Source organism: Pristis pectinata, chromosome 14, assembly GCF_009764475.1.
Source record: "Pristis pectinata isolate sPriPec2 chromosome 14, sPriPec2.1.pri, whole genome shotgun sequence".
Classification (NCBI taxonomy): domain Eukaryota; kingdom Metazoa; phylum Chordata; class Chondrichthyes; order Rhinopristiformes; family Pristidae; genus Pristis; species Pristis pectinata.
This window is the reverse complement of record NC_067418.1, coordinates 30,402,215-30,417,593: the sequence shown is the minus strand read 5'-3', so window position 1 is coordinate 30,417,593 and position 15,379 is coordinate 30,402,215. Positions and strand designations below refer to the sequence as shown.

Below are 15,379 nucleotides of genomic sequence, written 5' to 3'. Positions count from 1 at the left end.
ATGCTTGATCAGATCCTTAATTTGTTAAATCCTGGACACATTCGGAATTTGGATGCGTTCAAATTATATATATTTGGAATGGAGACCAATTATAATTAAAGTTTAGGCTTGTTTTTGATTGTAAAATATATGAGGCCTACTGTAAAAAAAATTTGCACAATTCTATATTAACTATCAGTAATCCAGGTAAACATACTCTAGACAAAGAGTTGGAACTATAACCAGATGGCTGAGGGAAACATCACTGGGAAAAATAGGTTTCATGCAAAGCCAACAAGTTCAAGCCAGTGAGAATGCTGTTGATAATAGGAAAGTGGTCTCCAACCACAGTGATTTACAAGCGGCCTCTAACCACACTAATTTGACAAATATACCAAGTGCTGTGGATTTTGTACAACACCATGAGATAATTACGTTTCTTGGAGAATGTATGCAACAACCCAGAGGAGGCTGAATGCATTGCAGATCTCGTGGGAAATCTCCACCCTGCAGGAAATGCTAAACCTCCGGTTTCTTTTCCAATAAGCAATTTTGTTCAAAGGGACCTGGGAAATTTTGTTTAGACACTTTTCCTGCAATTAAGAAAGCAGCTAATTAATCAAGCAAATAGATTTCGGCTCTTAAATGCCTACAAATTGTTCAATTATATGCAAACATGCATTTGTAAATATACCTCCAGCCTTAAATATGGTAATTTATTATCTTGCTCAGCAGCATGGCTACAAATGTTTTGTTTTTATTTATGGAAACCCTTACAACGAGGGGGGAAAATCAACTGATAAAAGTGATATTATGAAACCTTCAATGGACAAATGTCTAAGGACCATAAATGCATCTGAATCCAGTTACTGGCTCACTATGTTTCAAAACACAAAACAGTAATCATACTTGACACTTACTGGCACTATTTAGCAATTTCACTGACAGTGCTATAGCACTGGTTGAAATTAAGATAAATTAATCCATGAAAAGCACCACGTCGCATTTATCAGTGCCAAATCTGTACTAATCCCATGATATGTGGATATAAAGTGGGAGAAAATGTCCTATTCCTCAAAACTGATCAAAAAAACACACAAATGAAAGAGAATTAAGGTGTCATTGCCTAGAAGATACGTTGGAAGTTTGCACGAGTAAAGTGGGAAAGAAGGCTTGATACACTCTGTGCCCCTTTTGACATTATGATATGGACACCATCAGTGTTGTTCCACATTTCATCACCAGTACAGTCACAGTGGATCTGCAGCTTTTTCTCTCATCTATTCGGAAAGCTTCTTTTTCTTTGTCAAAAATATTTGCTGGATCTTCCCACATTCAATTTCTGGATCCTGCTGAATCTGTCTCTGGAAAAATAAAAAGGATGTTTTCCCATTTTTTTGGGGCTGGCCTCGTCCTGGCAGAACCTTTTTTTAATCCAAAATAGACTTTATTCATAATAAAATACAAACTATATTCAACAATAAAACAGTGCAGACCTTTACATTCGTTTAAGGATCAATCATTAGTGTTACCTTTTCATATATAAAAAACACAGCACCGATACCACTCACGTGGCTCTGCTTTCGCTGCGGAGAAAGAATGTCATCAGTTCTGTCTTTGAATTGAATGCCAGGGGAGAGAGCGAACACAGTCCCCCACTACCACAAATTTTGCAGTCGAGTATCCCGCATTTGGGGACATCACAGACGTCAGCACACCAGAAGTGCAATGGGATAGCCTTGTCCTGGGAGAACCTTTTGTTTTAATCAAAATAAACTTTATTCATAATAAAAGACAAACTATATACAATTATAAAACAGTGCAAGCCTTTACATTCTTGTACAGATCATTAGTGTTACCTCTTTATATAAAAAACAGCACCGATACCACACGTGTGGCTCCCTGGGGGCTACCCAGTCCCGTATTTACAATATTTAGGGCTTTCTCACCTGACCCCGCCCCTCCCTCTCCAGTGGCAGAAGAACCCTAAACTGTAGTCCTTCCCCACCGAGCCTTTGCGTTGGCTGCACCCAGCTTCAGTGCGTCCCTCAGCACGTACTCCTGCAGCCTGGAATGTGCCAGTCGGCAGCATTCCCCTACGGACATCTCGCAGTGCTGGAAGACCAACAAGCTTCGGGCCGACCAAAGGGCGTCTTTCACCGGGTTGATGACCTTCCAGCAGCAGTTGATGTCCGTCTCTGTGTGTGACCCCGGGAACAGCCCGTAGATCAGAGAATCCTCTGTTACGCAGCTGCTGGGGATGAACCGTGACAAGGACCCTTGCACCTTTCGCCACACCCTCCTCGCAAAGCCACAGCCCGCAAAGAGGTGGGCGACCGTCTCGTCCCCGGCGCAGTCCTCCCGGGGACAGTGCACGCTGGGAGTGAGGTTCCGACCATACAGGAAGGATCTGATTGGGAGGGCCCCTCTCACCGCCAGCCAAGCGAGGTCTTGGTGCTAGTTGGTGAGTTCTGACGATGAGGCATTCTGCCAGATGGTCTGGACAGTCTGCTCAGGGAACCACCCCACAGTATCCATTGAGTCCTTCTCCTGCAGTGTCTGCAGGATGTTCCGTGCTGACCACTGCCTGATGGACTTGTGGTCAAAGGTGTTGGTCCGGAAGAACTTTTCCACGAAGGACAGGTAGTGCGGCAGCGTCCAGCTGACTGGGACATTGTGTGGCCACGGGGCCAGGCCCATCCTTCGCAACAGCAGGGACAGGTAGAACCTCGGTATGTAGTGACACTTGGTGCCCACATACTTGGGTTCCACGCACAGCCTGATGCAGCCACAGATGAAGGTGGTCATCCGGATGAGGGCGACATTGGGGACACCTTTACCTCCATTGTCCAGGGATTTGTGCATGGTGACCCATCGGACCCGCTCCATCTTGGATCCCCAGGTGAACCGGAAGACAGCATGGGTGATTTCCAAGCCAGAGGAGTGAGGAACAGGCCACACCTGCATCAAGTACAGCAGCCCTGAGAGCACCTCACACCTGATGATCAAGTTCTTCCCAGTTATCGATAGGGAGCGCTGTTCCCACAGTCCCAGTTTCTGCTTCACCTTCCCAATCTGCTCCCGCCAATTTTTTTTGCACGCCCCAGCTCCTTCGAACCAGATCCCCAGCACCTTCAGGTAGTCAGGCCTGACGGTGAAGGGGACGTTGGATTGGTCGGGCCAGTTGCAGACAAACCTGACTGATTGATTTGATTGACAGTCCTGATAAGTGTTCTCTACTGTTAAACATTCTTATTTACATTGCACTCATCAGTTGGTAGTTTTCTTTACAGCAGGATTGATCCTTGGTGCCATTATTTAATTTGGCAATATTCTGATGATAATATCCACCATCAGGAAGTGAATATGAATTTGTGTGACATAGCTTCGCGGTAAAAAATATTATTGTGCTCCTCATAATTGGACTTGAATATGTAATTGTAAGTAGGATGTTAGAACATTATCAGGTAGGCTTCAATCTTTCCACAAGCATCACCGGAACAGTCATCAGCTGAGAAATTCTATCCTGGAGCACAATTGCTCCTGAGTTCAACATGACAGAATTTTATCAGAAACTTGGCAGTTGGAAACTTAATGAATGCTTGATGCAAGTCGCCAAATTGCTTCTGGGGCCTCGGCTTGTAATGAAAGCAGCTGGGAAGATACGGTGGCATCCAATGGCATGCAATGCACATTTGGACACCACAACTGCAAAATGAATTTGTGTTTTGGTGGTCTGCAAGTGCCATGAGCCAGTCATGGAGAAACAGCTATTCATAATGGACATGAGCATAACATATTAGGGGCTGTACCTGGCAGGAAAATCTCTGGCAGCTTTGCGTTGCTCAGAGATACCATTGCATCCTTGGGGGAGAAGGCCTTCGACAGGATATTGCACACGTACATGATGAACAGTGCTCTCCAAGATGAGCTTTGGGGAGGGAATCAGGAATTGGATCCAACTGCTCTACACAGACATCAATAGCGCAGTCCAAATCAATGGATGGGAAACAGATAACACCTTCATCAAGTCTGGAGTAAAGCACGGTTGCCCACTCTCCCCTGTCTTGTCTGTGTGCTGCACAGCACCCTTTGCTGAATAAATCTGGATGGACGCAGGCATAAGAAGGGTGATGATGCCACACAGTGGGGACGTACAGATCAAAGCCTCCCTGTACATGGGTGATGCCACTGTTTTCTGCTCAGATCCACGGCTGATCTGCAGATTGATCAGCATCTGCGACCAGTTTGAGCAGGCCTCTGGGGGCCTGAGTCAACTGTGGGAAGGGTGACGCACGCTCCTTGGCAACTAGCCCAAACGGTCCACTGTCCCCTTCACAGCCAAGTCCGACCTGAAGGTGCTGGGGACCTGGTTCGTAGAGACCAAGGCAAGTAACAAAAATTGACTGGAGAAGGTAGCCAAGGTTAAACAAAATTTGATAATGAGGAAGCAGCACTCAGAACCTGTGAGGTGCTCCAAGTGTGGCCTCCTCTATATTGGTGAGACCAAATGCAGACTAGGTGACCATTTTGCAGAACACTTGTGCTCTGTCCGTAACCGCGATCTGCATCTCCCTGTTGCCAGTCACTTCAACTTTCCCCTCCCACACCATCACTGATATGTCAGTCCTTGGCCTCCTCCACTGCCAGGGGAATTCCAAGTGCAAACTGGAGGAACAGCGCCTCATTTTCCATCTTGGAACCTTGCAGCCTAACAGCATGAACATTGAATTCTCCCACTTTAAGTAACCCCCCCCCCCCACCACCACCATGCTTCTTCTCTTCTTCCCTTTCCTAGCCTATCTTTCTTTTTTTATCCCTTTTTTTTCCTTTCTCTCCTTACCTTTGGCCCATTCCCTCCCCCGCACCTGCCTGTCACTATCTCTTACCTGCATCTACCTATCACCACCTTGTGCCCACCCCGCCTCCCCTCATTTGTCCACCTATCACTGCTCTGCTTTTCCCTCCTATATATTGGGCTTCCCCTTTTCCTACCTTCAGTCCTGAAGAAGAGTCCTGACCTGAAACATTGACCGTCTGCTTTTCTCCACGGATGCTGCCTGGCCTGCTGAGTTCCTCCAGCATCATAGTGTTTTTCACCTAGGTTCCAGCATCTGCAGTCCTTTGTTTCTTTGCTCTCATTGTTGTTGTACTTGGTGCAGCTGTGGCCCATACCCTGCTCATCTGCTGTGGCAGTCACCCAAGCCATCTTCCATTTCATCTGGGGATCTAAGATGGAACATGTAGGACAGGCCACAATGCACATGTTCCCAGACAATGAGGGAAATGTGTACCCAATAGAGCCCTCATCCTGATGACCACCTTTGTGTGTGGCTGCATCAAACAATGGTAGAACCGGAGTACGAAAACACAAAGTGTCACTACGTTCAGAGGTTTTTGCCTGTCCCCAGTGTTGCGAAGGATGGGCAATGTTCCATTCAGTTGGAGCTTGCACACTACCTGTTCTTTGTGGAAATGTTCTTTCACGAAAACACCTTTGACCACAAGTCCATCAGGCTGTGGTCAGGACAGAACATCCTGCAGGCACTAAGGCACACAATAGATCATGCGGCGATGGTTCCCTTGCAGACTATCAACACCACTGGGCAGAATGTCTTATCACCAGAATTCACCAACAAGCACCAAGACCTCAGATGGCTGGTAGTGAGAGGAGCCCTCCCCATTAGATCCTTTCTACACAGTCTGCACCTCACCCACAGTGCACAGTGCCCTCAAGATGGCTGCGATGATGATTAGAAGATTGCCCATCTCTTTGTGGACTGTGGATTTGCAAAGGAGGTCTGAAAAAGGATGCAAGGGTTCTTGTCGAGGTTCATCCCAAGCAGCTTCATAACAGAGGACTCTCTGATCGATGAACGGTTCCCAGACCAAGACAAGCATCAAGTGCATCTGGAAGATCATCAACTCAATCAGATCAACAAGTTGATCTGGCCCAAACTTGCTGGCCTTCCAGTACAATGAGATGACCATCAGGGAATGCTGCCAACCAGCACATTCCAGGCTGCAGGAGTACACGCTGAGGAATGTACTGGAGCTTGATGCAGCCAATGGCTTTGTGGGGAAGGCCTGAAGTCTATGGCCCTGCTGCCTCGAGACATTGAAGGACTAAGCCCTGTGAAAAAGCCTCTCAAACACCTGGGTGGCAATGGCACTTTGTACGCACATGGTGCTAACACTGCAAATGTATTGAACTAATAACACTTTGAAAATTCAGACTGAATGACACTCTGATTGTATTTCTAGTATATGTTATTTATGAATAAGGTTTATTTTTGAAGTAAAACAAAACGTAAAGTGGGCCTGCCCTGACAAGCCAAAGACCATGCAGTTCAGCACTGTGAAGCTTTTCTTCAATTTCTGATCTTACTCTTCTCTGATGGCGTCTCTGACGGTTCCAGTACTAACCCCAGGCCCACTGTGACAATGACATTTCTGCCACCACCGGACAGTTACTTAACCATTCTGTCACATAATTCTTGATACTGATTCCCACCCCCTCAACCCTACAACAGCAACCTGAGCCTGACCATGAGCCAACCCCAAAGGACCTGAAAGCTAGCCTCTAATTGAAGCTGCGGCCATTGCCATACATTTTCCACATATTTAATTATAATTACAATGATCCCTTATCTCTCGGTAATTGCAAAATTCTCTCGTAAGCTTACAATTCTTCTGATGATTTCACACCATTTTACAAGTGCAATTTTCTTCAGCCCAACGTCCCAGCTCGTACTTTTGGTTCTACCCTGCAGGCTTCCTCCTTAAACTGTTCACCCAACTACCTCTGTCTCCACTTCCAAGGCTTTATCAGAAGTTGTCTTTTTCACCATTTTGTCAATTCACCTCAGCTCCTTTTACTCATTACTCCCTTTTCCCAATGTAGTGCATGAAGACAACTTCTCAAAGGAATAAATTAAAATAATGATTTTTTAAAAAATACAGATGTAAAAACTGTTTGAAAAAGTATCACAGTGAGATTCTAGTGTAAAATTTAGTTTATACTGGGACATAATGAACCATGGGGACTGTTGGTAGAACCATGACAAAAGACATTTCTTTCCAACTTGCTGCCGACTGAAGCCTACAATGAGTTAGTAGTGAGTGAGAAATGCAATGCTCGACTTCTTGAATTCAAATCTTCCATAGTAAAACAAACAGCTTAATCTGAGATATTACACTTGATTTAGTCTGGGTAGTCCATCCCCCAACCTTCAAAAAATAGTCTTCCTTTGGGGAGCCTCAACAGCTTTGGCCAGAAGATTGCCTAAGGGTAGGGCAGTGGCATCTTCTAGAGAAAGGAAAAACTGACAGGCTAGAATCTTGTTGCCTAACAATTCTCACGTTATTGGAACCACACTCAACAAGTAATGGAGTATCCCTCGGCTTGGTAAAGCAGTTAAAAGCTGCAACACTCCTAATCTAACAGTTTTGACCTTTGCCTTTCCACTAGAGTTCTGCAATCCCTGCTACAAGAGATGCTGGTTCCATGGCAACCCTGTCTTCTCTGTTCTGACTAGGAACTGCAGTATACATTGTATCCAACAAATGATTGTCCCAATGGGCACGGACCCTGGCAGTCAGAAGCAACTCAACTATCCAAGCAAAGAATCAGTTTAGTAAATGTATCTCACAAAGGTGACACTGTCAGGTTGCATCCTCATTACCTTCCTTTATGACTGTGAAAGCTGGGTCGTGGACACCAGCAGCAGTGTTAGGATCAACTGATTGCCAACAATGAGATCTATTAGTACATTAGTCCAAAGTTGATGTAGTCCATGCTTTGCTGGCTGGGCCATGACCAGTGCATGCTCAGAGGATGATACCCAAGGCTGTGCTCCGTGGCTAACTCCTGGGGTGCAGAGAAAGGTCAATACTCTAGTACAGCAGTAAAGTCAAGCAATGTCAAAAGAAATTGAGCATTCCTTCCGACAATTGGGACAGCATTGCTCACAACTGTTCAGTCCAGACAAGGTGGGTCAAGGTTGGAGCAATCAATGCAAAGAACACTCAGAGAACACAGAATGAGCTCCAAGCTACCTTTAAGAATTGGACCAACTCTCTTCATCTGTCAAGACGTTGGATGGTCTCATGGTACATAGTACATTGGGGACATAGAGTTAACTTTGTATGAAAAACCCTAAATTAATAGTTATTAAGGGTATGCTGTCAAAACCTGAATGCCTTCTCAACCAGAATTGAGAAGGAAACACTTTATATCCAAACATTTGTCTGATTGAGATAGATTAAATGGATAAATCCTTCATTTCAACCAGACAGTGATAATGAATTGATCCAGAATGTACCTTAACCCAAGAATTGATCATACATCTGCAAGAGATTGCTTAAAGTGCTGGATAGTATCATGCAGTTAAATATTTTACAGGCAGAATCCACCTAGCCCCTTGCAAGCCACTGTAAAGGAAAATGATGGTTCAGATCTAGAAATTATTTTACACCAATTTTACCTGTAAAAATGGACAACGCACATTTGCTTTTGTAGAATTACATGTCTAATTTCTGCATGTAAAACAAGCAAGGCCAGTTTCTGCATTTCCACCTATAAAACAGGCAAGGCTAGGATGTGTCTCTAAAATGTGCAAGGGCTCTTTCTGCTTGTGGAATGATTAAGGCTGGAATATATCTGTACAACAGGTGAGGATGGTAAAACAGATGAGTGTGTGAGGGATTGGCCTGTAAGAAGTGTGTTGATCCATTCTTCAACTAGTTTCTTTATTCATAGTTGTCCTTTTTAATGATGTGGGTTTGACTAACCATAAAATGGCAGCATTTAACCGGCTTGCTGAAACACAAGAGCACCTGCTTAAGATGGAAACAATGTTTATTGAATTGCTGAATAAAATGCAGGAAGAATACACCTTCACTAATGGCTTCCTGTGCACCTTGTTCTTGAAATTCATTGGAGGTAATGTTGGGATTGGAAAATGTGACCAGAATTCTGCTCTGTAGTGATCCCACCATTCTGCTCAGGCTGGCCACAAGGGGGTTATTGATATAAAATGTGTTTTGCTAGCTAACTATAACCTGTGAGTAGAAGCTTTATCTCTGACTCAGAAGACAATAGGTTCAAATCAGACTGCAGGACTTAAGCACAATCAAGTCTGGCAGTCAAGTGCAGTACTGCTGGAGGGAACTGAGACTTTGTCCTCCAGTTTTAGAAGACAATATACATCTATGAAATACTTTGAAGGTAATCAATAAGTCTTCTGAGACTACTGGTTTATATTCAATTTTTATCAGGACCACAGTCCAGAGATACAGCCACTCCTGAGCTCAGTGAGAGCTCGTTGCATGGAGTACCACATTTCCCTTGTGAGGGATGAATGGAGGTTTTATTCTTTAGAAAGACAAATCTCAGAAACTTCTGGAAACTGCAAAGATCTTTCATGGGCATCCCAGAGAGCTTCTACATACTTTCCATGTCTGTTATTTTTCTCATCTTCCTAACAAAACTAAATAGAAATGTCAATTAATACTATAGGGGTGTACTATATGTAGAGCGTTATTCAGCAGGCATGCATATGCAAATTCATTTTCACAGACATTCCCATCTAGCAAGTTCACAATCTCAGTCAAATCAGTGGTGGAAGATCAGCGTAAAACAAACATTCTTTCCTGGGGAAGAGCAAAAGGGCTTAAACAAAATTTACATTCACCACAAGTTATTCTTATGAATCTTCATATGACTAGCTGAAGATGGGCATTGATAAAGTCATTCCACAGTATGGCAAATGCTTAGGAAATAGATAAAAGGACATAATGATGGGGAAAAATTGTTGAGAAATTGAAGCTTCCTGGATAACCTCTTCAAAGGCCTCAAATCCCTGCCAATGCACAAGAGCACTTTGAACACTCATTTATTCCTCTAAAATATGGAAGTTGAAGCTTTGGTAAAACACAGACACTTATTTTTTTCTTCCCATGACATTAGTGTTTCCAAGTATTCATTTGCATGAAAGCTTGCTGGTGTTTTTCAAAAGAATCAAAGGATTATAAACAGTACAAACAAACTCAGCGACTAATGGCTTTCTCTTAATAATTGTCAAAGCTACAGACGTATTGCAACATCACTTTAAACCATCTTACTTTGAACCTAATTCTCTACAAAGCAGCAGAATGGGGCTACCAGACTCTGGGCAAGGAATCTCACCCAGAATTCTGATAATTGCATAATGTCCTTCAAACAGTTCCAAAAATACCATTCCATCAAACTAAATAATATATTGCAACTAGGTACCTTACATTAAACATCTAAACAAAACTGGTAAGAATACATAAACATTTTCAAAAAATAACTGAAGTTCAAAGAACGGCCCTAATTAAAAGCCTGTAATATTTAAATGTTTGTAATTACTCTCCTAATACATTGGGACATATACCTGTAACTGAAGAACATTACTCAAATTCCTTTTATGAAAGCCAACAGTGTCACAAGAGATTTGTTCTTCATTAAAATGCACATGTTATTTGCTGCATTTTCCAGTAGTTTGTCTTGTACAATCAGGAAAAGGCTTGCATTGATATAGAGATTTACACAACCTCAGGATGTTCCAAAGCTCGATCAAACCAATAGCATGTTAATCACTGTGGTGATATAGGAAACATGGCATCCAATTTGTGCACATGTGGTCCAACAAAATGCATTGTCAGATATGACCAGATAATCAATATTTGAGGCACTGATTGAGATAAATATTGGCCAGGGCACTCAAGAGAACGTTGTTACTATTCTTCTAAATAGCATCACAAACTTTTTTACTTCCAGCTAAGAGAGAAGACAGAACCTTTATTTAATACCCCTTCTGACATCAGGCACCACTAATAATGCAGCAGTTCCTGAGGGCGATACTGAAGAAAAGCTGGATCAGTGCACAACTGTCTGAAGTGGGACCTAAACCTTCAGCCTTTTGATTCAGCAGTGCTGAACAAAGGCTTTGACTCTTTTTCCTAACTGCAATGGTTGATATGAATTCCTCATTCTTAAAATGTCTTTATTCCAGCTGCAATAGATGATCAATTTGGTTGTAAAAATATTCTGACATTACCAGGGAATTCTAACACTATGGTGATCATGAATTAAGTTCCTTCAGTGTAATAAATAGCAAACCTAGAATTGTAAACAGCCTTTGACTAGCCTTCCTTATTTTGTGATGAATAAAATAAAGTTTCCAATATAACAATTGGACTTACTTTTCCCAAGTACTAACTTCAGTTTCACCCACTTCCTTCAACATTCACCACCAACATCTACAAGTTTTGCTTTCATCTCTGTCCTCTCTCACTTCCACCCAAAAAATGCTGCTTTCTCTTTTCCCTATCTTTAACAATCCTCTTAAAATAAAACTGGAATTCCCACTCTGCTCCTAAAATGGTTGTCAAACACGTATGCGAGCAGTGTGACCAGATGACTTGAAACATCACCATTCCTTTACTGTTGCTGGGTCAAAGTCCTGGAGCTCTCTCTTTAACAGCATTATGGGCATACCTGCACCTTATGGACTACAGCAGTTCAAGCACGCAGCTCACCAACACCTTCTCAACAGCAATTAGGGATGGGCAATTAAATACTGGCACAGCCTGCAAAGCCCACATTTCCTGAATGAATAAAAAATATTCTCTGCTAACATGCAAGTGGCTCCAGCTTTAATCTTTTGAATTTTATCTTAATTTTCCCTTTGTTTCCCATTTTTCTAACAAATGTTTGGTCCTAGTTTTTCATTGCCTGGTTCTCATTTTCATAGAATCTCACGCCACAAAATTAGTGAAACTGCGTGGAGACTCCCAGTTGGATGACTCATCAGCTTCCAGCTAATGATTCAAATTCCCACTCCCCTTCTCCCCACCCCCCCCACTACCTCTCCACCCACAAATGTCAACAATGGTCTAAAGGCAACTGAACAACAAGCTCAAAATAACTAAATTATCGGGACAAGTTATGAGAAGAAATACAACTGGAGTGCACTGCTGAAGTTGTAAATCAACTGGATTCATAACACTGTCTGCTTTATAAAATTATTATGGCAACTATAGACCTGATACCACATTAAAGACTGCAGCCAACAAAACCATGTTACTTTAATTTTACCAATTTAATATAAACTAAAACTCCCTTTACTGAATACTTCTGCCATGCCAGTTTTTTTATTATGAACAAGAAGTTGTAAATTCAGTTGACAACTGCAGAAGAAACATTCCTCATTATTCCACTTGTTCCAGATTCACTTATTTATGGTTTTTATTTAAGAACATCACAGGGATATTTATTGCGTCCACCAAAAATGTATCATAATCCAGACTCCTGATGCTGGAATGATAAAAAATATACACAGGCTGTTTTGAATATTATTTTATAATCAGAAATTCACACACAATCATTATTTTATTTTACAAAACATGGTTAAGTTAATATTATAAACGTCATTTACAATAGATGCATCTCCTATGGCATTGCTCATGGTGAGTGACTGGCTCTGCCAGTATCAGGAGACTGTTCAGAGAGATCAACATGCTGCTATAATGCTTTGGAAGGAAGTTTATACAAGGAACAGAATGAGAGTAACTGTCTACATTGCTTCATGGAGATCATTTTTAATTCTATTTAATAGCTTCCTAGTTCTATATTAAACTGTAAATTCAACCTAGCAATCCTATGGCAGAGATAACTGTACCTGCTGTAACTAATCCTCCTCCATTTCCATTTTCTCTTTCTTTTACCCTATCTTGTGTGTTGCTCTGGATTCCAGTATTAGCAGTCTCTTGTGTCTCTATCTTCTTTATCTTCTGCCCATCCATCGAAGTCAGGGATCCTTTCACTGAAGGTCAGGGTGGTATAGTTTTATCTTGGTAACTGATGAAATGGGGCCAGCCATCAGAATATCTCCCAAGCCCATGACTTGGACATTCCTGCTGTGGCTTCCTTCCACTGCACATAGGGCTGAGTTACCTGGTGGTTCCGAAGGAGGCCACACCATTTCTTTCTGCAGACACGGGTTGACCCATTGCAGACTTCTCAGTATCCCACCATTTATTGAATATTCCCTTGCTTTGTTTGTCCTCCTCCAATGCACTCCCTCGCTTTTCTACAGACTGAGTTCCCTTTGCCACTTTTCTTCCTACAGGCCAGAACTTTGATTTCTTTCCACAGTCTACAGCTTTCATCCTCACTATCAATCACCTGACAAAATGTTGCATCATTTGAATACTTCTTAATAATGTCCCCTAACCTATGTTTGTATAATTCATTGATACATGGATGACCAAACACAGGGGTCTTGGTACTGAGCCCCACAAAACCTATTGGAAACAGTAATCCACCAACCCTTTGTTTTCTGCCACTAAACAAGTTTGGCTCCAACTGAGCACTTTCCACTTTCATTGAAGAAATTCCTCAAAATGTGTTTCACTGAAATCGGAGATATGAGAGAAGTATTGCACCCATCTGTATTCTTATAGAGCGAAATAAAAATAATTTTTTTAGCTCTGTCCAGCTTCATTTTTATTCCCTTCACCATCCAGAAGAACCATAATAATGAGCCTCCATTCGGAATGCCAGTGGTTCTCTATAGAAGTCCTGCAAGGGGTGTGCGGGAAGGATTTAAACATTTTGCTGGCAGATTGTGACAAGTGTCTGTGGAGGGAAAGGTAAATAAATAACTTTCACAAGGACTCCTGTTGAGCAAATCTGAATCCAGATATCTGCAGCCTCTTCACTTTCATGAATTACTTAGATCTGTCCTGAATAGGTGATCTTGTCTGCTGTCAGGCATCACTAAGTTTGTGTGTGTAAACCCATGTGCAGTAATGGCCCAAATCAAATAATCGTTATTTATGATTTTTCATTGAGGCTAGCGAAAACACAACAGGTGATCCGTGACGGTGCCATGGAAGCAAAGCATATCAGGATGAAGTTTCCATCTGAATGCTGTTACAAAAAGAAAACTCTGCCTAAGGTGTTCCTCCAGTGCATCAGAAAAAGGGCAATATTCATTCTCATTCCACAACTGGAGGGTATTAAATATCTTTCATAGTGCAATGTAGCCATTGCACTATGAAAGTTCCACAGTTCAGCAATATCGAAAGTAAATTTTTATTTTAAATACATTTTTAATAAAAATATTTACTTTAGCTTAAAAATACAATGCAGTTATAAAATGTTTCACAAAAAAAGTTATATTTTAATTTAGAGCATACTATTTCTGATTTCCATATAGGTAGTTTACAAAAATGGGACAGCCACAACTGAGGGCAGCATGAAATCCAAGGCAGTACATTTGACATTTTTGTATTCAATTAGCATGTCAATGTTTTGGACCTCTATTGGTCTAACAATGCCATCCAATCTGACCTGTTGCTCATGACTTTCACCCATTCCTTACTAAATATCAAGCTCCTGTCTTAGTCTCCTAACCTAGAGACTTAAAATGAGCCTCTATCTCCTCAGTGTCAGTCGGAACAGTAATAATGCTTTAGAATGGGAATGCAAACTCTATTGCAAACAGGAATTCCCATCTTTGGCGGCCACTGTGTGCAACCACTGTCATTAAGAGATGTTGAGGATCAAGGAATCACAGATTACTCTGACTTGAGTTGAATTCAAAGAAGAGCAACTAAGGCATGGAAGAATATATGCAAATAGGTGTTGTAATAGGCTGTTGTTTAAGGGGAAATTGATGTTAATAAAGGAAGGAAAATAAAGGGAAATTCAATAGAAATGAGGGATAAAGGGAACTGGGAAAGAAGAGAAATTGAGGCCGATACTTATGGGTGTGGAGGAACCATAGAACCATACAGCACAAAACAGGCCCTTCGGCCCACCATGTTGTGCCGTCCATCAAACTACCCTCACACTAACTAACCCCTTCCTCCCACATATCCCTCCATCTCACATTCCTCCATATGCCTATCCAACAAGCTCTTGAACCTGTCCAATGTATCTGCCTCCACCACCACCCCAGGCAGTGCATTCTATGCACCAACCACTTTCTGGGTGAAAAACGTCCCCCTGACATCTCCCCTGAACCTCCCACCCATAACCTTAAAGCCATGCCCTCTCGTCTTGAGCATTGGTGCCCTGGGAAGGAGGCGCTGACTGTCTACTCTATCTATTCCTCTCAATATTTTACATACCTCTATCACGTCCCCTCTCATCCTCCTCCTTTCCAGTGAATAAAGCCCTAGCACCTTAAGCCTCTCCTCATATTCAATATCCTCTAATCCAGGCAGCATCCTGGTAAATCTCCTCTGCACCCTCTCCAATGCCTCCACATCCTTCCTATAATGAGGCGACCAGAACTGAACACAGTACTCCAAGTGTGGCCTAACTAGAGTTTTGTAAAGCTGCATCATCACCTCGCGGCTCTTA

At 42.4% G+C, this 15,379-nt stretch overlaps 1 protein-coding gene and 1 non-coding gene across 8 annotated transcripts in view; both read right to left on the bottom strand.

Moving 5' to 3' along the window:
* Positions 1 to 15,379, bottom strand: part of LOC127577752 (ethanolamine kinase 1-like) — a 324,359-nt gene that overhangs the window by 225,657 nt on the left and 83,323 nt on the right. The window lies entirely within an intron of this gene.
* Positions 1,610 to 1,774, bottom strand: LOC127578035 (U1 spliceosomal RNA). The gene has a single exon (XR_007957480.1). It is a non-coding gene; the product is annotated as a U1 spliceosomal RNA (small nuclear RNA).